Here is a 26929-nt window from a genome sequence, read left to right on the forward strand (position 1 = left end):
ATTGCCCTCCTTTGGACACTAGTTTTATAGTTTAATAAGAAGTAATATAGTTTAATAGCTTTATGTCCTTCTTATACTGTGGCACCCAAAACTGCACACAGTACTTGAGGTGAGGCCACACTAGCACAGAGCAGAGCAGGACAGTCACTTCCAACAGTCAGCTAGCATTGCTGTGCCTGATATTACACACAGTAAAGCACCTTGATGCAGTCTGAAAGAAACACACATCTTAGTTAAAAATAGATTAAATGTGTAATATATTTTTTTTCAGGTTAACCATCATTTCCAAATAAATGACTTTGTCCTTCCCTTGAGCTAGGTATTTTCACATAAGGAATGAGGACTTTTCCACCTACTAGATACTAAAATCAAAAGCCAAACAAATTAAAATTTATATATATAAAATACTGAAAATATTTTAAAATACATTTTGCTTAAAAAATATTTGTTAGTTTGTTTGTTTTCCTTTTCTTGTAATTTTCAAAAATATATTTCATAAAATAGAACTCTGGCTGTAACTTTAACCAAACCTTTTTAAAATTCTAAGTTGTTTTGTGGTTGTTTTTTGTTAAAACTCCTGACTTCACTTCAAAATTCAATGAATTTTACCTCATATATCAGGTTTAAAGTGTTCTGTGATGCTTTGTGTTGAAAATCATGATATGAAGAGCAATATTTCTTTTTAAGAAAATAAATCAATTTTAATTGTAATGTGATTAATTCCCCCTCGGTGAAATGGGAAAATCAATAACTCACAATCATATTTTATTGCTTGAATATTATATACAAGTCACTCAACATAAGGACATTCTTGAAGATTTTTTTTAAGAAAACTACAGCAACAACAAAGCAAAAAGGAAAACCAAGTAAAAATGAAGGACCAAAGTGCTGTAAGTTAATTCAGTTTTCTATATTGGTTGTGCTATATCATAATGCCCTTGCCTTGCCTTGCCTTGCCATGCCTTGCCCTGCCCTGCCCTGCCCTGCCCTGCCCTGCCCTCCCCTCCCTTCCCTTCCTTCCTTCCTTCCTTCCTTCCTTCCTTCCTACATTCCTTCCTCCCTCCCTCCCTCCCTCCCTCCCTCCCTCCCTCCCTCTTTCTTTCTTTCTTTCTTTCTTTCTTTCTTTCTTTCTTTCTTTCTTTCTTTCTTTCTTTCTTTCTTTCTCTTTCTTTCTTTCTTTCTTTCTTTCTCTTTTCTTTCCCTTCCTTCCTTCCGTCTGTCCGTCCATCCCTTTTTTTAATTATTTTCCTTTTATGATTTCAAAACAAGTTTGTGACACAAAACCTCTATTCTAGTTTTCAGTCCCTCACTACATGAACATGCATTTTATACAGCTATGTTTCTTTCAAGCTCTATTACTCCAGTTTTCAAGGTCATCAGAAACATTCTGTAATTAGCAAATTTCACTTGGAGAAAAAAAAAATAAAGGAAAAAAAAATAAAACGAGTGCGCAAGCTCATAAGGAAAATACTGAGTAAGAGCTCTCTCACCAGCAGCACTAAAGAAATTCTGCTTCCTGCCTTTCCCCAACCTGAAGCTTCCCATGTTGGGGAAGTCACCTATCTCTTTTAACTTTAGTGGGTCTAATTAATTCCCACTTCTGAAGCTTCTTTAATCACGTATTGAAAAGAACTGTAAAAATGTAGATAGCTAGATCAGTCTCATTTTTGTTGCACAGAAAAGTAGTTACTGAGGTCAAGCTAAAGAGGAATAGTGTATCTTTGGTAAATCTGTGTTACATTTTTTATTTTTTAAATTACTTTAAGTTTTCTTTATAATTCAACAAATTCATATATTATTTGATGAATATATCAAAGATGCTAAATGATATCAGGCAGAATTTACATGCAGTATTTCAGAAAACCTGCAAAATAAATTAGTTCCTCCAGCTTGCATCCAAGAATCTAAGACCAAGTAAAATTAAAACAAGTTCAATGTTGTTATGAAGGCGGTGTACTGTTTTGGCTGTGATAGTTGATTTTCTTCTTAGTAGCAGTTTTGGTGCAGTAATTTGGATTTTTGGGAAAAATAATGTTGATAACAAACCTTTTCTGATTCTCTCTCCCATTCCACTGAAGGGGGAGTGAGCAAATGGCTATGTGGTGCTTAGCTGCTTGACAGGTTAAACCACAACAGTTTAGGGAGTCGAAACACACATTACACAAGAAAAGGATGAAAGACTTGGACATGTTTAGCTTGGAGAAGGAAAATCTTAGGGAAATCTTGTCAACGTATATACATACCTGCTGGTAGATGGGAGTAATGAAGACAGAGCAGGCCCCTACCTGTGCAAGCCAGTGACAGGAACAGAGCCAATGGACACAAATTGGAGGAATTAAAACTGCAGAAACTGTTATCTTACTGGAGAACAGAGTGCTTTATGATCACATTCTCACTATTTTCTTTGGAATGATTTTTATATGCATATTTTTCCTCACATATATTTCTCCTGACATTTTATCAGGGAGTGTAGTGACAGGACACAGAGTAAGGGCTTTAAACTAAAAGAGGATACATTTAGATTACACATTAGGAAGAAATTCTTCACTTTAAGGGTGGTGAGACACTGGAGCAGGTAGCCCAGAGAAACTGTGGATGCCCCATCGCTGAAGGTGTTCAAGGCCAGATTGGATAGGGCTTTGGAAAACCTGGTCTAGTAGTGAAACTTGTCCCTGCCCATGGCAGGTGAGTTAGAACTAGATGGTTCTTAAGATCCCATTCAAACCAACATATGAGTTTATTATGAATTAGCTTTGCATTTTCAGTGTCTTGTTACTCCTGAGAAAATATTGACACTAAGCAAAGTTCACAGCTGCATGATGAATTTTAAGTTTAATGTTTGTATTCAAGGACATACTTTAGAATCATAGAATTACAGAATATCCCAAGTTGTAATAGACTCACAAGGATCATTGATTTCAAATTCTGGCTGCACACAGGACCACCTAGAAATCAGACCTTGTATGTGAGAGCATTGTCCAGAAGCCTTTTTAACTCCAGAAGGACTAGTGCCATGACCACAGCCCTGGGGAGCCTGTCCCAGTGCCCAACCACCCTCTGGGTGCAGAACCTTTTCCTAACACCCAGCCTGACCCTCCCCTGTCCCAGCTCCCTGCCATTCCCTCCGATCCTGTCACTATCCCCAGGGACCTGAGCTCAGCGCCTGCCCCTCCGCTCCCGTCATGAGGGAGCTGCAGGCTGCCATGAGGCCTCTCCTCAGTCTCCTGTGCTCTTGGCTGAAGAAAGCAAGTGACCTCAGCCACTCGTCATATGTTGGGATTGCCCCTTCTCAGGTGCAGAATCCTGCACCTGCTCTTACAAAACGCCACATGGCTGGTGATTGCCCAGCCATTTGTCAAAATCTCACTGCAAGGCCTCTCTACCCTCAATAGAGTCAAGCGCTCCTCCCAAGCAAGTGTTATCCACAAACTTACTTAGTATACCTTCAAGTCCTGCATCCAAATCATTCAGGGAAACATGGAAGACAACTGGCCCTGAAATGGACACCTCTGGAACCCCACGAGTGACTGGCTGCCTGCTGGATGTAACCCCATTTACTGTAACCCTCTGAGCCCGATCCATCAGCCAATTGTTCACTCATCATATTATGTATTTCTCTGGCTGTATGCTGGACATCTTGTCTAGGAGATTTTTGCTACATACACAAAAGAGGGAAGTTATCTGTAAAATTGCCTTACTGCTGGAATTTCATATAAGAACCCCAGGAAGGAGATGGATTTCTTCCCAACTGCATCCTGACATACTTAGCCATTTAATGACTTAGGTCTCAAAACAGATCACTAGTCAGCAGTTCTTACTGATTTATCGATCTGCAAGTGGATTCTTGACACCTGCTTCCAGGATTGATGTAATAGTTGAGAGCTCCAAGGTGGGGAGCAAAGTGTCCCTGTGCTCTCACTCCTGCCAGGAAGGCAGGCAGAGGACAGACACACCATATATTTAGGGAGTGGCACAGACCAGGTGATGGCAGAGTTCAAGCTCCATCACTCTGGTGAACTGTGCAGTTTTTCTGCTGCCAAGTCAGAGCAAGCCCCCAGGCATGTCATTTCTGACTGACAGCATTGGTTTTGAAAGCCAAGACAGAAAAAAACAACACCTCTCTTCTCAAAAATGCTCTCACACACACTTGGAAAAACTCTGGGAAGACTGTAAGACAGCATGGTCTGATGGCATTGCAGTTTCTATGGGTCCACATGCTTTTGGAAACTCTTGCTACGTCCCTGACTAGCAATGCTCTCTCCTCCCTCGTGCACCATGAAGTTCAACCACACCAGGGCTCGGCACAGGCCTCCATAAAGTGCTTGTTACACCATCCCATCACACCAGGAAGATGTTTCCAGTACCACTGCTTTCACTAAAATGACAACCCCCTCTGAGGATGAATTTGGTGGATGTCATTACTACTGCCAGGGGATCGAAGCATAGGGCCTCAGCTCCCAAGAGCCGAGCCTCACCCAGCCCCTGTCCCCACCTTTGTGGTGGGCTCCTGCACCCCAACCCTTGGGCTCCATGGCCATGAACACCACCCTCATTTCTGGCAGCACTCACAGGCTCTGCTGTGAGCTCTGTTTTGATTAAGAGCAAGACACTCTCTGTAGAATCCGCATGGATTTTGTGTTTCTTTAATGAAGGATCAGCGTAGTCCTGTTAGTGATGCTGTTGGGGCGGCCTCTTGAAGGGCTTGGGAGGGTCCGGGCTGCTGCTGGCCTTCCTCTTCAGGGTGCGCCAGGGACCCCTAGGCCCCTACCCAGGTCCCTACCCAGGCCAGGAGCAGAGGCCCAGTGGCTGCAGCCCTGGCCAGCATCATCTTCTGCTGCCTGCTCAAGCTCTGCATGGGGCTCCTTCTGCTTGCTGAAGACATATGCAGTGGTGGGCTGGCCAGGACCTCCACGAAGGGCAGCACTGTTGGGGAGCTCCTCGTCATCAGAGTCTGCAGGGCTGGAGGTGGGAGTTCCTCGTAGGGGGGTAGCAGGGCGAGGGGTGGCCGCAGGGCTATCCTCCTGCTCCCTGTTGACATGGGTCTCCTGGAGGCCCAGCAACCTCCAGGGCTCCTCACTGCACAGACACACAATGGTGTTGACCAGTTCATCCATGAAAGCTTCTGTCCTGTCCCCCAGGTGTCTCAGCAGCTGCTGGATGAGGATATTCCTGTCCAGCCTGGCATGGCACAGGGTCTGCAGAATCGTGCTCTTTGCTACCATCGCTGGACACCAGTGCATCCCGTAGATGATGGACAGCTCCCGACGCATGCAGGGCAGCACAGGGTTGAGGATGCTGAGGTGCTGCCTGAAAAGTGCTGCCCAGATACCTGCTGGGCAGGAGGTTTTGCAGTGTGGCTCTGTCCCCCTGCCCCTCATCCCCCGGCCCTGCTCTTCCCTGCAGGGAGGACCCACTGGTGTCAAGAGTGACGCCTGCCTGGAAGCCAGCAGGTGCTGGCAGTCTCAGGGGAGAGATGATGCACTCATTGTAGTCATCATCTCCCCGCACAGATGCCTTGATGGTGCTCACAGCTTCTCTGCAGAGCACGCACTGTCTTCAGATTTGCCCACCGCAGGATGCACCCAAGGCTGAACTGGTCCTCGCATGGCATTGTATACATGGTGTCCGTTTGTGCCTCACAGTAGATGGGGCACTTCCACACCACCTCCATGGCCACGGTCTTGTCACTGCAGTAGGCTGGGGATAGCAGAACACAAGGAGCTGCTCCCCCTCGCTGGTGCCACTGCAGCGGGTGCTGCGCACTGCAAGAAGCAGAGAGGCCAAGCCCAGTGGCTGTGCCAGGGCGGTCAGCGGCAGTGCCCCGGCCCCTCAGCAGGAAACCCCCAGCCCCAGCCCCGCAGCTGGGCTGTCCTGTGTCCCCCTCCTGCTGCCCCTGGGCACATGTCCCCGCACAGTTCACCTGCGCTTCTGCGAGCGCGCCCCATGGGGCCCTGGCTGCCTGAGCCAGGCAGGGCCGGTTAAACATGGGCACTGGCTGCGGGGACCGGCACCGAGAGCAGCTGCTGGTGGCCCCACAGTGTGGCCTGACCAAATCCTTGCTCAGCACTCCAAGCCTCGCACACACCCTCAGCAGGAATCCAGGCATGAGCCAGGCCGGGACGGGCTTTGCTAATGCCCCAATATGAGCAGTGAGGGCCATGACCACAGCCATCGCTTGGTGACGTCATGGCCTGTTGCTCAGTGAAAGGCTCACCCCAGGGAAGCCTGTTCAGCCCCACAGCAGTCCCGCCCCCCATAGCACTCCAGCCAGCACCAGCATTGTGCCTATGCACGCCCACTGGGGCTACCGCAGTACCACTGCCCATGCCCTCCCCTGCCAGTGTCGGGGCTTCCAGCAGCCACCCTGGCCTGGACCTTGTCTTCCCAGAGCCCTGCCAGCTCTCTCTGACCACTGCACCTGTCTCTGGAATAGCTTAGTGGAAAGGGTATTTAACTCTAAAAAGGTTTCACTAACCTGAATGATCCCACAGCAACTATTTCCAGAAGGTGATATATCCTTCAAAATTTATAAAAGATGACATATTTTTTTATCCTCCCCCCCCCCCCCCGCAATATGTTAAATGTGTCATGAAAATGAAAGAATTTCAAAATTGATGAAGCTTTGTTTACCTTGATAAGTTAAACGGAGAGTCAGTGAAAGAAAAGCTTTGGTACAATCATCAAAAACCACAATTATCAACACCTCCCCTTTACTCAGCATTACCCTGGGGAAGGCACTTCCCCCCCAGTGTGAGAGAATCATCTTTGAAAGGACTATTTTTGAGCAGTGCATCTTGCACCCTGCTTGGAACTGTACCAACTAACACATACCTGCTCTTAAAGTGAGTTGCAGAGCTTAGGGAGTGTGTGCCTAGTTCTGTCACCCACAGCTAACCCTTCAAAAGGACTGTGAAGCTGTTATTCCTACCTCCTATATATGCACCCAGTTGGAGTTTAAAAAGTAAATTTAGAGATCTGTACAATAGTAGGGGTCAGAAGGGACTTTTGGAGTCTAAATGCTCACATGAAGAAGGGCCAAATTAGACACTGTTGCTCAAAGCCTTATCTTAACACCTTAAGAAAAAAACATTTGCTGTGATTTGGAATGCAGTTCTTTGGGTAGGGTTTAAACAAAACCTCAGGAATAGATTTAAATAAAATACAGAAAATTACATCCCTGCCAATACTGAGACAGTATTGTAATAGCACATAGTACCTGAATTTTATGAAGTTTAACTTTATGCCAAGATTCTGTACAACATTTGGTAGTAAGGATACCAGTTAATAGTCTGGGTAAGGTAACAGTTCACAAAATAGGACATACCATGGTACTGAATGACTTCCTCCAATTGGAAAAGGTGTTAAAATAGGTCTCAAAGGGGTCAAGAAATGAAGCCCTTGTTGTTCTATTCTTTGTAGGTAAGTTCCATGGAGTGTTGCAGGAGAAAGTGAAATGCTGAATCCTAATACAGCAGCAGACAGATTTTGTAAGGATTTGGAATTGCTCTGCAAATGGCCTGACATACAGTGAATAAAATTTAGTGTAAGCTATGAGAAAGTCCTTAACTTTGATCCTGGGGTTATACCTCTAACCCTCAGAAACGTATTTGCACATTATTCCTGTAAGCCCTACTAAACAAAGCATTTAAGTATATGCCTCTGAAGCAAGGCAGTAAACATATCATGTGTGTTGTACTTGAACTCATATTTAGCTCTCTTGAACATGAATCAAGAATCCAATGTTGAAGTAGGGATTTAGGATTTAATGTACAAGCCTTTGGCTGGCTCTCAGCAGTGGGACACATTTCCCAGTCACAAACTGGACGACCTTCCTCCCCTACGGTCAATGGCTTACTTTCTAAAACTAGTGGAAATGATGTCAAAGCCCCTGATAGATCTCAGACAACTGATCTTTACTATAATACTGTAAGGGTGCATCTTTCATGAAGTGCTGCTAGCGATTCCAAGAATAACTGCTCAAATTTTATTTAAAAGGAAACAAAATTTTTGTATACAACTAGAAATATGAGTTCAGTTCACCTATTGGCAGGTTTAATTTATGCCAGGTGGGTGTGTTAGTTACTTTCCTTCCTGGTTGTTTGAAAGAACTCTGACATGTGCATTGCAGTTGCTGACTCTTGGAGTGGGGGGTACACACTTATATGTGTTATTGATGGGAATTGGCAGTAAGCATTGAACTCAAAATGTCTGTGAGTAAACTGACAGCCCTTTCTTATGGAAATATAATAGTTCTCCATCACAATAATAGACCAAATAGGGTGCCAGGCAAGTAACTAGCTACACTAGTGTATCTTGCATGGTGCAGCAAAAAGGTTTCAGGTATGGAAATTGTTATAGAAAGTTTCTGTCTTCTCTTTTGCTGAAATATGAGTATATAGCACTTCAGTTTTTCACCAGAGAGCAGCATTTTGTCATTCTGCACATTACTGGATATTCCACACAACTGTAAGGACAGGAACCAGAACTGCGATGTTATTCTCTTCTTTGCACCAGTTCACAGTCTTCTTTTTTCCACGTTACGATTATTTTTGTCAGGCATTGAAATGGAAGTGGTTTCTTAGTCCCCTAAGGCAACTAAGGCATTTAAGGGAAACATTGGATATACTTTACAAGTCAGAAACTTTTACATACACTTCACTGTTCATTGAGCGTCCTTGAAGGATCAATTAAATGTCCACAGAAATATGACAAACTCCTTGGCAATAAAGATAGTGACAGGGACCAGCTTCGTCCCTGTGATACTGATCTGGTACCACAGGGTTCTCACAGTAGCAGTGTCAAGACCTGATTTTCTACTGAGTTGAGGCCTGATACTTCATAGAGTATGAATGTATGTATGGGGTTCGTGTGGCAAGGGTTTGGTAGGAAAAGGCTGCAGGGGTGGCCTCTGTGAGCAGAGCCCAGCAGCTGCCCCACGTGAGAGAGGAGCCAACTCCAGATGGCTCCAAAATGGACAAACACTGTACTTCTAGGAGAGTGTGTTTAAGAAAAGGAAAAGCTGCTGCAAAGGAGCAGCTGGGACAGAGGACATGTGAGAGAAGCAGCCCTGCAGCCCCCAAGGTCGGTGCAGCAGGAGGGCAGGAGGTGCTCCAGGCATGCAGCAGCAGTTCCCCTGCGGCCTGTGGAGAGGCCCCTGGTGGAGCAGGCTGTCCCCCTGCACCCATGGGTCCCACACGGAGCAGATCTCCACGCTGCAGCCCGTGGAGGAGCCCCCGGTGGAGCAGGTGGATGTGGCCTGGAGGAGGCTGCGGCCCATGGAGAGCCCCCGCAGGAGCAGGCCCCGGGCCGGAGCTGCAGCCCGTGGAGAGGAGCCCACGCAGGAGCAGGGGGTCTGGGGGGAGCTGCCGCCCGTGGGGGACCCGTGCTGGAGCAGTTTGCTCCTGGGGGATGGATGGACCCCGTGGTACGGAGCCGTGTGGGAGCAGTTCCTGAAGAGCTGCTGCCTGTGGGCAGCCCCCGCAGGCTCAGTTCGGGAAGGATGGCATCCCGTGGGAGGGACCCCACGGGGAGCAGGGGCAGAGAGTGATCATGAAGGAGTGGCACAGATGAAGTGTCAGGGACTGACCATAGCCCCCATTCCCCATTCCCCTGTGCTGCTCAGGGGGAGGAAGTAGGAGAGGGTTAATGGGGGAAAGGTGTTTCTAGCTTGTGTTTAGTTTCTCCCTGTTCTAGTCTGCTAGTGATAGGCAATAAATTACATTAAACTTCCTATGCTGAGTCTGTTCTGCCTTTGATGGTAACTGTTGAGTGATCTCCCCTGTTCTTATCTCAACACATGAGTTTTTTTCATCATATTTTCTCCCTATATTTTGAGGAGAGGGTGTGAGAGAATGGCATACTAGTGCTTAGCTGCCCATCAGTGTAAAACCACTATATAATATTTAAGAGAACTAAGCAAAGCAAGACTGCTTTGCACTGCATGAATTTCAAACATTTTTTGCAGAAAGTTTTTCCTTCTCTTTGACTTCAACATTTTAAGTTGAAATTTAAGGTTGGATGAACAAGTCATTGAGATGTAAGCAAAGATCAAAAGGTGGAGATTTTCTGTGCCAGTTACCTCTCTAATTTTCCAGAAATTTCAAGCTGTTCCAGTGACAAAAAGCCAAAAAGTAACCCCAGCCCAAGCAGCTCTATCAGGACTCCTTAGAAAGAAGCTGAGTATGTGAGGGTTCAAAGCCTGTAGAATCCCTTTGAAGTTTCACCCTCATAGAAAACAAATCGGATATCTTTGCTACACTGTTAGAGGAACAGAAATCAAAATGCTTTCAATTTATTATTTTTTACTGTACGCGAAACAAATTGTTTTACAAATTTAACTGTCCAACTCTTCCACATTTTCTTAACTATATTTGTTTGTAATAAGGTATTTAGAGTTCCCTGTTAGAGACAGACTGTGACTTAACCTCTTAGAGAATTTAACATTGTATTATTTTTTCTCTTAAGTGTCTTTTGATTTACTCTTGTGTAGGTATTTAAGTAGAAACTTACTGGTTTCTTTGAATGTGGGATTCAGGAGAATAAACCCTATCCTACAGTAGGATAGCATATCCTATACAATATGATAGCATATCCTATCTTATATGCCTTTGCAGCTGTAATTCCAGAAAATAAATAAATAAATAAATAAATAAATGTTCCTATTAATGTAAATATGGACGTTCTTAACAGAATAGCACAAGATTCAATTTGACACTAGCTAGTATATTGGAGGAGTTGTGTTAACAAACAAATCAAAACGTCTCAAAAAATTCCTCGCATCATGAGACAGGTGATACAGGTACAATGAAGAGACAGAAAAAAGTCAATGTAAAAGGAGACTTCAAATCAAGAATCTGTTAAAATTATCTGCAATATGAAGTTTAACAGGAATTATTTCTATTAGAAAAGACTGCTGAAAAAATATGTCTTAGAAGGTCTGTGAAGTTTCTATCCAGAGTCTTCATGTTAAGACTAAGGGAAACCTTACTATTTTCCCACAGAACTGAGAAGCAACCAAAGTCACAATCCTGCATGCAAATAAATATGTGATCTTTAAAGTTTTTCAATTAAAAAGTAAAAGAAATTTTTCTACAATAAAAATAAAATCAGATCTGGAAAAATGTCTGCCTTCTCATACCCTAGATAATAGAGAAGTCAAAGGTCATTTAAAATAGATCAGATATGAGGTTTTCCTCTTATCAAATAAAATGTCCCACCAGAACAGGATGGAGTCAGTTTTCAGTCCTTCTTCCCTCAGAATAGGACAACCCACCTGAATCGAGAGAAGGAGAACTGGCATTGTGTTAGTTTGTTGTTGTGAGACAGTGTTACCAGTAATCTCCACTTTGGTTTGTTCTGAGGCTGAGAAGAAAGCCATTCCAAAGGAAACTTTACCAAACAGGCTTGTGAATTGCAGTGTCCTGCAGTAAGTAGACATCAGATTGCACTACTGTAGCAGGAATGAAAACAGAACTTCTGAAGACCTAATGTAAAAAGAAACCCCCAATCTCTCTCTCTCAATGCTTTACAGAGACTTTGTGGAGGAGCAGTTGGTTATCAGGGGCTCCCTCTCCACTCATTTTTACAATATGCCTGTCACTCAGCTCATGGAACACTTCCACAGAGGATGTTTGTCCTGGGTTGCCTATAGAGAATGGTCCTTGGACCAGAAGTGTGTCATATGACTGGAGTCATGTGGGAACTGAAAACTGAGCTTTCATTTCACTTCCTTAAAGCAGCAATAGACTTGTAAGAAACTAATTAATTTATAACAACTAGTGAGTGAAAAAAAAAAATGATGCAACTAAAGGACCTTTGGACTTACCAGTTCTTCAGTGAGGGAGCTGGAAGAAGTAGACCTCCAGAGTTGCCAGTCAGCCCAAAGTATTTTATGATTCTATGATGAATTTCCAATCACCAATGATTTCATTGCCATCTTAGCATATGCAGGTTCCCTAGCATACAGTAACAGCTTTTAAAACTGTGTTTTACTCTCTAAAATGACTAAGCATTTGATAAGTGCCAGCAAAATCAAGAGATAAACATTTCTTGAAAATGAGGATAAGGGTATTTTTACATTGCATAAATAACAGATCATGGGTTTACGCTGAACACTATCCTGTTGCCATTGTTAAACCCGAATCCTGGACATGATTATCCATTGTATCTCAAGACTAAATCCCACCCACAAATTTACAGTCAGAGAAATATTATCTCAGGCCTGAACTTATAATGTCCAAGAAGCTAAATTAGTTCAAGGTTACACAATTTAAGCCAGCTTAGCTTCAAATTGCTCCTGAAAATGGTTGTCTTGCATCTCTCGTTCCTGTTTTTTTCCTGCAACAATATTCATAGAGCTGATCTTGCTAATCTGCTAAAGCCAGGTTAATAATTTCTTTTTCATTTTTTTTTTCTTTTTAAATGAGGTCATCTTTCACCTGATGACACAAAGCTGGGAGGAGTGGCTGACACACCAGAAGGCTGTGCTGCCATTCAGCGAGACCTGGACTGGCTGGAGAGATGGGCAGGAAGAAACCAAATGAGGTTTAATAAGAGCAAGTGTAGAGTCCTGCACCTGGGAAGGAACAACCGGACATATCAGTACAGGCTGGGGGACGACCTGCTGGAGAGGAGCTCTGAGGAGAAGGACCTGGGGGTCCTGGTGGACGACAGGTTGACCATGAGCCAGCAGTGTGCCCTCGTGGCCAAGAGGGCCAATGGGATCCTAGCTTGCATTAAAAGGAGCGTGGCCAGCAGGTCAAGGGAGGTGATCCTCCCCCTCTACTCTGCCCTGGTCAGGCCTCACCTGGAGTACTGTGTCCAGTTCTGGGCTCTCCAGTACAAAAAAGACAGCGATCTCCTGGAAAGAGTCCAGCGGAGGGCCACAAAGATGATACGGGGCCTGGAGCATCTTCCCTATGAAGAAAGGCTGAGAGACCTGGGTCTGTTCAGCCTGGAGACAAGAAGACTGAGAGGGGATCTCATCAATGTTTATAGATACCTGAAGTGTGGGAGACAGAGGGTTTGGCCAACCTCCTTTCAGTGGTTTTTGGGGACAGGACAAGGGGTAATGGCCACAAAATGGAGCACAGGAAGTTCCGCACCAACATGCGAAAGAACTTCTTCACGGTGAGGGTGACGGAGCACTGGAACAGGCTGCCCAGGGAGGTTATGGAGTCTCCTTCTCTGGAGATATTCAAGGCCCGTCTGGACGCCTACCTGGGCAGCCCGCTCTAAGGAACCTGCTTTGGCAGTGGGACGATGATCTTTCGAGGTCCCTTCCAACCCCTACAATTCTGTGATTCTGTGTGATTAGCTGTAAGAGGAGCAGTGCATCTGTCTTGAAGAATGTCACCTTTTATGCGCTCTGGCTCACAGTTAATTACAATTCTTTTCCCATTCCCCTCTGCCAGTTTTAAAAAGGAATAGACTTCACAATGCACTGAGTAATTACGAAGAAGCAGAGGGTCACTAAAGAGGTTATTTGAAATACTCCAGCATGCCCTTTATAAAGCTCTGTGGTGTGCCTGGGGTAAACTCCAGAAATATTAGGCACCAGCAGCTGCAGAGGGATCAAAAACAAGTTCCCCAAAACAAGAAACATGAGTGCATTAAAAATGAATATGCTGAGTCTTCTGCTACCAACCACCCTAGCCAATGCAGTACTGATGTACAGGATGCTACTGGATAATTCAGAAAATATTGTAATCAAGGAAAGGATATTCTGCACTAAAAGTAAACTTTAAAAAATGTTAATAATGCAAAATTTCCACTGAAGACATTCAGACAAATGAGTAGTGAGCAGATCTAGTCATTACATATTCAGCCATTAGAGAAAGTTAATTCATTCAACAAGGCACTTTGCCAGCTCTGACTCATCTAGAGCTGGGTTCATCCATTTTGGAGTAATTAGGGCCATTTCAGAATAGCGCTTTTCTACTCTTGCAGTAGCTCATTGGAATTGTCAGTGGTTGAGTATGTTGCAGAGCAAGTGATGAAAGCAGACAAGTGCAAATGAAATGGTGTCAGTTGGTGGCATATGCGTATTAAAACCCAAAGAACAGCTCTGGGGAAAAAGCTACATTTGCACACCTCAAACAGACCTGGAACACAAAGATCATTAGTGTCAGCAAAAGGGATGCCAGCATGGTTAAAGCTGGTGAGAGAGCTTAGAGAAGGAGGATAAGAGATTAGGATAAGGATTAGAGAAAAAGGAGGATATTTGTAGGTGAGATTTATTAACCAGGGAAAGACTCGTGGTTAAGAATTCTGAATATCTCAATAAAAGAGACATTTCAGTAAAACGGGACATTTGTGCAGGAACAGAATTCATGGGAAAAAAATATATATATTTTCTTTGTTACAAAAGGTTCACAAGAAATATTCACCCAGCTACAGATTAGCTCTAGTTTAACATGCCAGCCACTTCATGACTTCCACACTCAGAAAAGCAATGGAAAGAAAAAAATGAAGCTGAGCAATCAAGTTTTAGTAAATTAATGTCTTTTCCCTCACCACTTCCCTTCCCTGTCCTCTCTGTTCCCCAAAAAGATCTTAGCATTCCTGCAGCTGCTGTTCAGCGCATCCAGACTTGCAATGTGCACAGAGTGCAACGTGTGAGAGTTTCGGTACAGATCATTTAAAAATGTAAATGAGAGATTATGACAAAGTACTGATATTCCCAGCCCATAAATTCTGGAGTTTTATATATATATATATATATATATATATATATATATATATATAAATATATAGATATAATTATTTATATTTATATATTATCCTTTTAATTAATTGTTTTACATGCCATTTTTCCCAGACATAAAGTCAGAACTGTGTTCTTTATAGATACAGTAAAAAGGAGTTATGTCGAACCTGAGTAAAACAAGATGTAAAAGAGTTACCTGATACAATATGGCCAGTTTTGACCTTTTTTTTTTTTTTTTTTTTACAGTTTTCTGATACTTGTCAAGAAAACTGACACTGTTTGGGAAAGGAAAACCATTAATTTTACCAGCTCCTGAAATATTTCATTTTCTTCACTTCAGTGACAAGCTTTTTACTTCACTGACTTGGAGCTCTTCTTTAAGGAAAAGAAGAGAAGAAAAGAAAAGACAAAGAAAAGAAACAAAAATAAATGAAAAGAAACTAAATGAAATGAAACAAGAAAAGAAAAGAGAAAGAAAAGAGAAGAGACGGAGAGGAGACTCGAGGAGACTCGAGGAGACGAGAGGGGAGGGGAGGGGAGGGGAGAAAAGAGGAAAAGAAAAGAAAAAAGAAAAGAAAAAAGAAAAGAAAAGAAAAGAAAAGAAAAGAAAAGAAAAGAAAAGAAAAGAAAAGAAAAGAAAAGAAAAGAAAAGAAAAGAAAAGAAAAGAAAAGAAAAGAAAAGAAAAGAAAAGAAAAGAAAAGAAAAGAAAAGAAAAGAAAAGAAAAGAAAAGAAAAGAAAAGAAAAGAAAAGAAAAGAAAAGAAAAGAAAAGAAAAGAAAAGAAAAGAAAAGAGACATAGCAAAGGAGGAACAAAGGTAGCAGATGTTAATTTTTGCTTGAAGAAAGTAAAAGACAGGAGGAATTTTTCTAAATAATTGTGCGTCAACATATTGAACTCTGACACTTTTTCTCTTTGGATCCCAAGATCTTCAGATGCACATGATGTTCCCTTGTGCCTAAGAGTAGGAAATAGAGGGATGACTTAAACACAGTGTTTTGTATCTTCACACAGTTTTCCAAAGAATGTGCAAACCACAGGGATGCTGTTAAAACAATTTTCATGCTCTGTGAACCCATGTAACCAAAGAGCCGTTACAATCCCCTAACCACACTTTGCTTACCCAACATACACAAAACAAGAGGAATGAAGTATTATGTTTTGCATGATTCCTGTGTACTTCAGAAGACAACGTCATATGCTAAGCTTCAGAGAGTTGACTGATATGTAATACAAAAGAATCAGAGATTTCTAAAGCACCTGACAAGTGCATCTCACATGCTTGGAGAAGAACAGAGAGAATCTAGAAAATGGGCCTTTATCAAGTAGTGCAGAAGACTTCTGCCAAACCTTAGCAGGCTAGAAGCCGTGCCAAACTTCACAGCAGCAGGAAGACCACTGCATCTGGGAACAGAACCCTGAATCAGACCAGTTTACTGACAGTGTCATAGTGTGAGAAACACTCCGTAGCCAATAACTTAGGCTCAGGCGAGGATCTCAGTGAAGCAGTAATTTATTCGCGATTGCAATGGTGGGCGTCTCACAAGCAGGAGCGCGCCTACTGGTTCGAAAGCACAGTTGATATGCTTTCTGATGACAGGACCCTCCCCTGTTTCCCCACTGAGTGGGTTTCTCTGAGGCCTGCAATCACTAAAAACAAAATTAATAATTGATTTTTCCCTGTCATTATTTTTAAACCTTAGGTTTCCAAATAATTATCAATACAAAGAATAAGATGTACACTACTACTATAACAAACCCCCCTTGGGAGCACTTCAATTCACTATAGGTCTGTCCTTTCTCTCAATCACAAGTCACACTCATTAGTTACCTGTTAAAATAAAAGGTTAATTTACAATTGCAAGCTTTTATCCTGCTCAGAGTCCACTGTGAGATTTTTCTCTTTGATTTCAGCTTCCAACAAGTCTTCTGTAGGAACAGCTTCCCAGGTACTAGGGTCGACGGATGCCTTCACTCGAGTATAGTGAGTCCAACCTTTTTCTGCAGTTCCTATGGCTGTTTCAGTGGTTAGTAGTACTTGGAAGTGTCCTTCCCATTCAGGCCGGAGTTGATCCTTTCCAGGTCTGAATCAGGACCCAATTTCCCATGGGTCCTGAGAGATGACAAAGAAGAGGACAACCCCAGAATACAGTTCTGGGGAGAGAGAAACAAGAGAGAAAACTCTCTTGTTTCGAATTGTGGTATCTCATCCCTTCTGCCCAGATAGGGTAATCCGAACAGCATCTCATACAGTGAAATTCCTATATCGTTTCTTGGTGCTGTTTGAACCTGTAGGAGTGCTAAAGGTAAGCATTTTACCCAAGGAAGTTGGGTTTCTAACACTAATTTAGTTAATTGTTTCTTTAATGTCTGGTTCATTCGCCTTACCTTCCCAGAAGAGGAGGGGTGCCAGGGAGTGTAAAAATCCCACTCAATCTCTAAGGCCTGCATTAACCCTTGCAGTACTTGTGAAGTGAAATGACTTCCTTGATCTGAATCAATGTTTTCAGCTATCCTATATCTAGGGACTGTTTGCTCCGGTGATACCTTAGCCACCGTGTTCGCAGTGGCAGATACAGAGGGAAAAGCTTACACCCATCCAGTCACGTGGTCAATTAGGACAAACAAGTACTTAAGTCTCCCTGCTTTAGGTAACTCAGTAAAGTCTACCTGTATGCTTTGGAAAGGTCGAATTCCTGGCTCCCGTCCCCCTCTAGGTTAGTTACAAATGACCTTTTTATTTGCCTTTTGACATATGGTACATCCTCTGCATATTTGCTTCACTGAAGTGTATATTCCTACACAGACATACTTTCTTAGCACAACATCAAACATTGCTTGCACCTCCCAATGACTCTCTTGATGTAAAACAATTAATATTTGCCTCATTGGTGCTTTATTCAGCATTTCTCTCCCATCAAGGAGTATCCATTTTCCCTCAGACTTCGTGGTTCCTGATTCCTTAAAAAAATCTTTCTCTTAAAACTTTAGTTCTTTCTTAGTTTTCAACAATTCCCTGAATCCTCTCTGGATTTATTCTCCATTTTCCCTCAGACATTAGATGCCTTAAATACCTGACTTCTCTTTCTACATATTGTAATTTATTTTTCAATACTCCCAAGCCCTGCTTTCCCAGAAAGTTGAATAGCTTGTTAGTAGCTTCCTTCACAACTGTTTTCTCCTGTCCTGACAATAAACGATCATCCCCATTTTGTAACAGTAATTCCTCCTTGGGAGGTTGGAATTGCTCCAAAATCTGTTCTAGAATTTTGCCCAAATAAATTGGTGGCCCTGTAAACCCCTGAGGTAAAACTGTCCATATGTATTGTTGCTTCCACCCCCACTTCAGGGTCTTTCCAGTCAGAGGTGAATATATCTTTGCTCTCAGGGCCTGAGAGCACTCCATTGATAACACTGTTACTCCAGTCTAACAATTTACTATTTGAATGCCCAATTTCATCATCAAATCCCTCCCCAACAAGTTAGTCCCTGCCTTGGGTACATATAATAATTGCCTAGAGATCATTTTATCCCCTAGTCTCAGCTTGGTATCCCCCAAAGATGGCACTGTTATCCCAGCCCCTTCTACCCCCATCACTTTTTAGGGTTTCATTAGTTAATTTAATCCCTGATACTTTACAGGCCAGTAATGACCTAGCTGCCCCAGTGTATTGGGTTTGATGGCAAGGTTAGGGAGGGGGCTGCAGTGGCATCCCCCACGAGGAGAATCCAGAAACCACCCCGTGGTAGATAAGGGACAATTTCATCCGGCCCCAGAGGGGCCCACCGCTGCCCAGAGCCAAGCCATGAGCAACACAGTCCGTGCCTCTGTGAGAGCACATCCACGAAAACAAACAAACAAACAAAAACCTGCTGCTCAACAGCAGCTGGGAGAGCGAGGAGTGAGAAACCTCCCCGCAGACACCAAAGTCAGCACAGAAGGAGCAGGTGGAGGTGCTCCAGGCACCGGAGCCGAAGCCCCCTGCGGCCTGTGGAGAGGCCCCTGGTGGAGCAGGCTGCCCCCCCTGCCCCCCCCTTCTCGATACTTGGGAAACTGACCAAACACCACAGCAAATATACCAAAACTTCTAGACTGTTACTTAGATAATGCCTACATCCTCTTTCCCTGCTCATTCAACTTTCCCAACTCATTCAAAAAACAGCTCCGTCAAACATTACATACCACACCTTTAACACCTTCAATAACCCTTTTTAACGCTTCTTTTTATCTTTCTCCAGCCTGCACTTTCACCAAAGTCTCAGTCATTAGCCAACTTAATTCCATACCTTTCTCCCTCCAGGATGCTGAAACAACATATCAGTATAACATATTTCATCCCGTTTTCCTTCTCTCCTCCTTCTTCCACTCCGGATATTCCTACCTGAAGTGGCCAGCCTGCCCACACTTAAAACATCCCATCAAAGCCTGTCCCTGCTAAGATTCAGCCCGCAACACGGGTAGCTTTCCTTGCCTGCCATTCCTTCATCTCTCTTCCTCTCTCTTCCATCCTGGCCCTGACTCCCCCTGAAGATTTTCTTGCTCTTTCCCCAACCCTCTGCCTCACTACCTGCTACACTGTCAATACCATTAGTTTCGCTCTCTGCTTTTCCTTCTCATCTCCCCTCCTGACACACACCTTCAGGGCTTCCTGCAGGAGGGCCCCCCACAGTGACTGTTCACTACATCCCCCCCCACCTTCTGGAGCATTTTCTGTGTATCTTGCCAGGCTTTAATTACAAAATGAACTTTCAAGAGTCCTTGGGATACCAGGTCCTCAGGATTCATCCCCAAGTACTTTCATTCTGACCCCAAGTCTCTCATATGATTTCTGTGTTGCACACTATTATTATTCCAGCCAGGTCGGCAAACGGGTATTTCTGCCCTGCCAATATTACCCCTGGTCCCGGAGGATGAGCTCTTTCCCATTCTTGTATTGCAGCTCTCCTCCTGATCATTCCCATTTCTTTCCCTGTAAACAATATATTTATATACGTAATTCCCCCCCCCAAGAGTATAAGTTAAGTCCTAGGAACTGGTCTAATAGTTCAGCTAGCCTGTTGGGGTCCTCAATTAAAGACTTCATCTCCTTCTTAAAACTCCTAACCTCTGTGCCGGTAAGGGGAGGGGGGAGGAGTTCACCTAAGAGGATACACAGTTAGTGTTAGTACTGTTAGTATCAGGGAAGGCAAAATTCTCAGTACCTCTTCTACCTTGTTCTAATTCTTGCCAGGGCCTAGAGTAAGCTCTTCTCTAGGGACAGTGTTAATTGCAGTCCCTGTCTCCCTTCCTGGAGCGACTGCTGCTGCCACCGGTGCAATATTAGGATTATAGGGAGCATAACTTGGCTCCTCCTCTGAAAAAAAAAAAAAAGGAATCTTATTGTTTACACACAAATTTAAAGCCTGAATTTTCATCAGACCCGTAGTTTGGCCAAAATACTGCTGTTTCCTTAATTGGTTCTTTTGTCCAGACTGATACACAATATTTAACCATTTTTTTTTCTTTTATCATCTCCTCTAATTTTGAGATTATTTTTCCAATTTCTTATAATTCTTCAGGAAGAACTTTCGGTAGGCACTGCCCCAGGGATATTTCCCTGTCCCCTGGAACTCATAGTTCCCATTTTTCCTAGCCCTTGTCAGTGTGCTGCTACAGAAATTTCCCTCCTGCAGGGTACCACACACTAACGTTCCGATTCTGGAAAATGGGGGTGTACTCCCAAGCACTTCCCCGTGCAAGGGGTACCGCACACCCAATTTCCCTGGTGTACTGCCAAGCACTTCCCTGTGCAAGGGCTTACCGTACACCAAATTTCCCAAGACTCTTCCTTTCTCTCTCTTATCTCATGCTTTTTCAGACTCCGGCTGCGCCCCTCACGGAGCTACGGAACTGCGGATCAGGACTCCACACTCGCATCGTACTTTCTCAATCACACATCACACAGAGTCTCACCCGACCCCCCAGGGCAATACTTAATATTTCTTACCTTGGTCTGTGCACAGAGTTACCGGATCAATTCTTAAACCCGGAGTGCCTACCTTCTTCCCTTCCCCACTACTTCACGGATCCTGCCTCTTTCATCAGTCTCGGGCCCTCTGTCAGCTCTCCGCAGAACCGCCGCCGTCGATGCACAGGACCGCTGAAATCAGCAGGGCATGCCTTCCTGCTGCTGCGGCAGTGGGGCTCCCCGGTAGGTGACTGGATCCCGGACGAGCCCCCAAATTGTGACAAACACTCTGTAGCCAATAACTTAGGCTCAGGCGAGGATCTCAGTGACACAGTAATTTATTCACGATTGCAATGGTGGGCATCCCACAACCAGGAGCGCGCCTACCGGTTCCAAAACACAGTTTATATACTTTTTGATGACAGGACCCTCCCCTGTTTCCCCACTGAGTGGGTAATCCAGGTTCACAATCTATCTGATGCTTCACAGACAATGCATGGCCTTCAGTTGCTGTTAAATTTCAAATTTCTTTAGACTCTTTTACTGTTTGAAGTGGTAATGTTTCTTCACTTATCTGACTTGACTTAACACCGTGATTTTCACCTAATTGTTCTAAGGAGTCTGGTTGTCTGCATTTTACAAGGTCGCCTGCTAAATTTTCTTATCACTGCAAGCATATCTCAATACACCGTTCCTTACCTTTAAACAATGTAACTCTGCAAAAACAACATTTTTATTCCCACAATAGGTCCTCCAGACACTACATCAGAGAGAGCCTGGTTGAAAAAGCTCGCTGTGTTTTGGGCTGGGTAGGACACAGGAAGGCTTCCTGCTCACCTACAGGAAGGTCTGACTAGAAGGGTTGCTTCTCCAGCCCAATTCTATCCTTGCAATCACTACAACTCTGCTCTGATGGTTTCCCAGGGAACAGCTGCTCTGCCCCTTTGCCTCTTCAGTCTTCTTTTCATCGCACGAGACAGATGATGTGTATAATCTGCTTGATTCAGTGCAGGCTTTGTCACTTTCTGAAGGCAAAGCAAAGCAGAGCCCTAAACAAACAGGACACATCTTTTTTCTCGAGGAGCAACAGAGCCTATTTAGGGTAAGCACCATACTGCAAAATAATGGCAGTCACAGGATGAAAAAAGCCATCACAGTTCTGAGAACCTGCAGGTCACTTTAATAAGCCATTACACTGTCAGAAGAAATCAGGAACCTGCAGCCAGACTTCACAGGTGAAGGAAAAACAATCTCCCTTGGACCTGACAACTGCTCAGGATGCATAACTCCATATGTGGAAGCAAGGGACACAGTGGACATGGGCAAGTGTGGTGGAAACTGCTTTTGCTTCTGTTCTAACTTAATCACTTTGAGTTTTCTTTATTCACAAAGCAAACTGTGACTCATACCTCATCCAGATATAAAGGGTGTTTGGCTGGTCTTTTGGGTGAGCTCAGTACTGCAGAAGATTGAAACAGATCTATCTTAAAGTCATAGACAACCTCAGCTGTCGCCACAGCTTTTTTAATTTTAAAAAAATAAAAGTGAATCCAATTCTTCCAGGTACACAATGCTGAGAAGGACCTGGTATCTAGCTCCTTAGATGCCTTATCAAGCCAGCTATTGGTTTGTATTAGGGAAATGTTGATGCAAACATCGATATATTTCCTTCAGCTTTCATTTTCCAAAACTCAGTTTCCTCACCTAAATGAAAATGAAAGAAATGAAGAAAAAAAAAAAAAAGTGTTTACTAATTACTGAGAACTCAAAGCACTCTAGAATGGAGGAAAAATATGATTTTCTGTTTTCTCTGTAACTCAATAAAACCATACTGCACAGGCTTGTTTAAAGAGATTGTAGAATACTCATTCTCAAACGCAAACTTTGGTTACTACCGTGATTGCTGAATTCATACTCACAGATAGTTAAGTTTTCTCTCTCTTTAATTTAAAAATAACCTTAAACTCCAGCTCAAATACACAAGTCAGAGCTGTAAGAAATTCAGCAATCCCAAACAGTAATCACACAGAATCAATTGCTAATGGATATTTGCATCTGGAAGAAAAAAAGAAAAAAAATGTATTCCAACAAAAGGCTTTGTTTCACACACTTGGCAAGCTATCTTTATAGAATTCATTGTTTTTAACTAGCTGTTAAGCATTCCTAAACTGCTTGTAGTAACAACTGGGATAACTTTAATTCTCCTTCAAATTTTACATTTACAACTTCAATTTTAATGGATTTATTCATTGAGTTCTGAGATTTGAGTATTCTAAACAGGTTCAACTAAAACTTTTATTTAAAATACTGTATACTGTAAATATTCACATAGGTTTTTTTCAAATTACAGCGTTTATTTCAATGTGTTGTAAAATAGACTTTCTTCCTTGTTCTGCTATATCTGTTTGTCTTTTATGGATAGAGCTGATTAAACTTTAAATGACTTAAGGAGAGGTTTTCATTCTGTCCCTTGAGCCCTTACATTTGATACATCTCACATTTGAATTTACTTCTAGTCTGTTGAGAAATGGAATATGTGCTTCAGAATTGTCTTCTAGTATTTTTGATTCTCTTTACATTTGTGTCGCCAGTAATATTTAGTAACTATTTTAAAAAAGAGGAATCGGATGCTTCCCCACTGTTTATTTTCTCAATTGCAAGAATCATAAAAATTTTTTGTTTATTGCTCTTTGGAAGAGTGTCTTTGTGCTTTATGAGTTCTGTGCTTCATCATTCCTTTAGTCCAAAAGAAAAGGCTAATTATGTTGACAACATACAGGTATTTCTCTTCTTTGTTCCTTACAATTCACCAAACAATCAGTATCTGAGCGCCACTAACAGCCACATGAAAAAAGTCAAGTCAGCACTCCCTAAAGGTCAAAATTTTATCTTTATCCCAAATCTAAGCTGAGACTTTCTGCACTATGTACAGGGATTTCATTTCCAAACACAGGCATTCATTGAGCTAAATATCTCTTGACAAACTGGCAGTGACCGATTCCTACCAAACCAATTTCCATGTGCATCCTTTCTGCCTGTACAGGCAGCCAGAGAGGCTGTGGAGCATACCCACTCCTCAGGGAGGATACCCACTCCTCTTTTGCTGTAAAGCCAAAGAGGTGTACAAACACCACAGCTGCATTTTCAATTGCTCTGTGCTCAGCAGCTTCTTCCAGTTCCTGAGAGCCACTGCATGCGGGTTATGTGGCACAGAGTTTGTTAAGTCTGCATAAGGACATTTAAATTGGGTGGCCACTTTTGGAAAATCCTCAGGGCCTTTCTGAGGGCCACGCTGGTATCACATGAAATTGCTCTAACATCTCTGCTGCTAACAGCTTCCATATGTAAAGATGATTCATCAATTACTCTGTCCTACTGTGGCAGAGACAACTCATGTGACACTGTTTATAAATTAATTTGGGTGCCAGGGGAATTAAGTAGATCACCTCAAATCTTCTTTATCTCAGAAGTCATCCACTAACTTCTGGCATGATCCCAGTAGATTATAATTGATAAAATATATTTCAAACAGGCTTCTACATTTTTTCACGTAAACTAACATTTTGGAAACATACAGAGATTAGTAGATCCAAACCACGTGAAAGCTTTGGTTGTTTGCTGCAATGTCTTCCTCCTGCTGACCAGAGAGCATTATATAGAGTTTGAAAGAAATTATCTAATTTATGAATGAAAGCTGGAAGGTGGAAACATCACTTCAGAAAAGTCAGTTACAGTACCTATGTACCCTGTTCATGAAATCATCACAGCCTGAATGGAAAAAAAAAAAAAAATAGAAATTTGTGAGTTACCACAGAAAGACAAAGAATCTCCTTTCTCCTACTTCCTCATTAGCCTGACAGAGATCACTAGCTCCAGGCTGTATCTTGTCACCATTATAATACTTTTTTTTTTTTTTTTAATATATCCAGCATCTGACAAATGGCTTCTGGACATGGACAGCTCGATCTCTGTATGCTCACAAGTTTCCATGGCAACAAGTCAGTCCACAGAACAAATCAACATACCAATTAGAAGTTAATTAGTTATCAACTATCTGTGATATTTATACAGGGCTTTAAAAGAAATAGTGGATACCTCTCAATCACCCATTTTTCAGAAAGATCTCATGAAAAACTATGAACAGACAGAAGAAAAGAGCTTTATGGCCTGAGCTCCCAGACAGGCTATCATCTTGGTCTCAGGCACAGGAATAACAAACGTTCACATACGCAGGGCATCCCACCATCTTAAAAACTGCCATCAAAACAGATCAAGAAAAGGATAAATATCTGGCAAAGGTGAAGAATTTTAATTGCCTTTCACTTAATGCTGAAAGCAATATAGATGCCTTTACTCTAACTGCCCAGGGAATTAGAAGTGGCAAGGTGCTAAACACTCCAGCCAAGAACTGGATAACACTATTTTTATTTTTTTTTTCATAGTCCTAACAGTTGTAGAAATGAAATTGTCAAAACTGAAGTGGAAAAAGATGAAAATGAAATCTTAGCCTAGCAGCAACTCACTATTGATGTAAATGGAGCCAGACTGAGCTCTCTGGCTCTACTTGCCATCAACACAGTAGCAATAGCATGCAATCAATCTGACTATTTAGGCTTCCTGATCTCCTGGCCAGGGAACTTTCTTGCTGGCCAATGAACTTTTTGCTGTGTGTAAATACAATACCTCATCACCAGATATAGACTTGGCTGATGACTGAGACAGCACAAGAATATTGTTTATAATTTGTGGGTAAGCTCTTCAGACACATTGTCCAAAGAATTTTAAAATGATGGTTTCCCTTTCGGAAGGCCATGAAAGAAGTGGAAATTTTGAGTGTGCTTGGTCAAAGTTTGTTCCATGCTTATTTAAACCTAGCATACACACGAAGTCCTCTGGAGGGAACTTTCTTTATTTCAAACAAAATGAAAAAGTCCTATTGAATTTCCAATTAATGGTTTCTGATAAATTTCTTGGGTACCCAGAGGGATCTAATACTACATAATCAGAATAAATCATTAGTTTCTCTTCCTCTTTACCAATTACTATATTTTGAAGTAATTAAGTAACTTTTGTCTGAGCTATAAAAGATTTTCTCCTCTGAGTTTAAATCTTTACTGCTAAGATTCTCTGTCACTCCATGCCTTTTAAGACAGCTGACTTCTGTTTTTTTATTGACCAGTTAGAGGCTACCAAAAATATTTACATCATGTGAATATGAAGGAAATTATTTCCTCTCTATTGAACTCTCAGTTTACCACTACCCTAAGTATGATCTGAAAAAATGCATCTGATGAAAATACTGAAGCAGATCCTAATGTCTGAATTTTCTCTAGCAATGAACTCTTAAATGTCTAGCTACCTTGCTATGAGATTGCCGAGTAACCTTGGAAGAGAAGGTAATAAAGAAATAGAATATCACTGAAAGCACACTGTTCACTCCAAGTAGCTCTTTAGGAGTGATTATTTATCACTAAATTGCATGAAAATATTAAAAGGTTATTGAGTCAATAGAATGTAGGTCTGATAAGAAGTTGAGGCTGTAGAAACTTTTGATTTTGATTATTCAGCTTACCACTATGGTCTCTTTTTTACATTTTTAGTTCACATTGCCTAGGAAAAAATGCACTTCAAACAAAGACATTTACAAATTGCACTATGAGCTTAAATGTTTTCCCAAAAATATCTTCCCGTATATTATCTGAAGTGGAGCATTTACACCACTGGCATCAGCTATTAATTATTCACTTACCCTGTGGCAGCGCATCAAAAAATTGAAGCCACCATTGATTCATTGCATACAGCTCTGTTCAAGCCTGACTGAAATTACAGTGCATGCCCCAAAGGCTGTACAGGCTAAATCTTGAGTTTTTTTCCATTGTTTTCCGTGATCTTTGCTGAGATCTCTGGACTTCTTTTCAGATAAAATAGGGTTTTATCAGCACAGGACAAGGATCCGATTGACCAAAATGGCTAGACAGAGTAACAGGAATAAGAATTTAATTTATCTGAACATTTGATCCCCACCACCCATTTTAATGCACTAAGCTGCACACTTACCATGATTGCTTTATAGACAGTTGTTATTGAGTGATGAAGCAGCAACAACTTGATCTAGTCAAAACTAAGGCTAGTACTACAAAATACTAAACATTCTGCAGACGCAAGGACTGTACCATGGTCATAATCTATTCAAGTCATAGTGACACAGATTGAGTAAGTTTCCAGGGAGGGAGAAGAAACAATAAAGATCTTAAAATTGACCCTGACCTGAGAGC

The 26929-nt window shown here is 42.4% G+C and overlaps 1 long non-coding RNA gene across 3 annotated transcripts in view; it reads right to left on the reverse strand.

Moving 5' to 3' along the window:
• LOC310890081 overlaps positions 1 to 21383 on the reverse strand; it is a 51530-nt gene extending 30147 nt beyond the window's left edge. For all 3 annotated transcript variants that reach the window (XR_014577004.1, XR_014577005.1, XR_014577006.1), the window contains exon 1: positions 19909 to 21383. This is a non-coding gene — a long non-coding RNA (uncharacterized lncRNA). The remainder of the gene's footprint in view (positions 1 to 19908) is intronic.
• Between the last annotated feature and the right edge of the window lie 5546 nt (positions 21384 to 26929).

The sequence above is a fragment of the Anser anser genome, assembly GCF_964211835.1.
Source record: "Anser anser genome assembly, chromosome: Z".
Lineage (NCBI taxonomy): Eukaryota > Metazoa > Chordata > Aves > Anseriformes > Anatidae > Anser > Anser anser.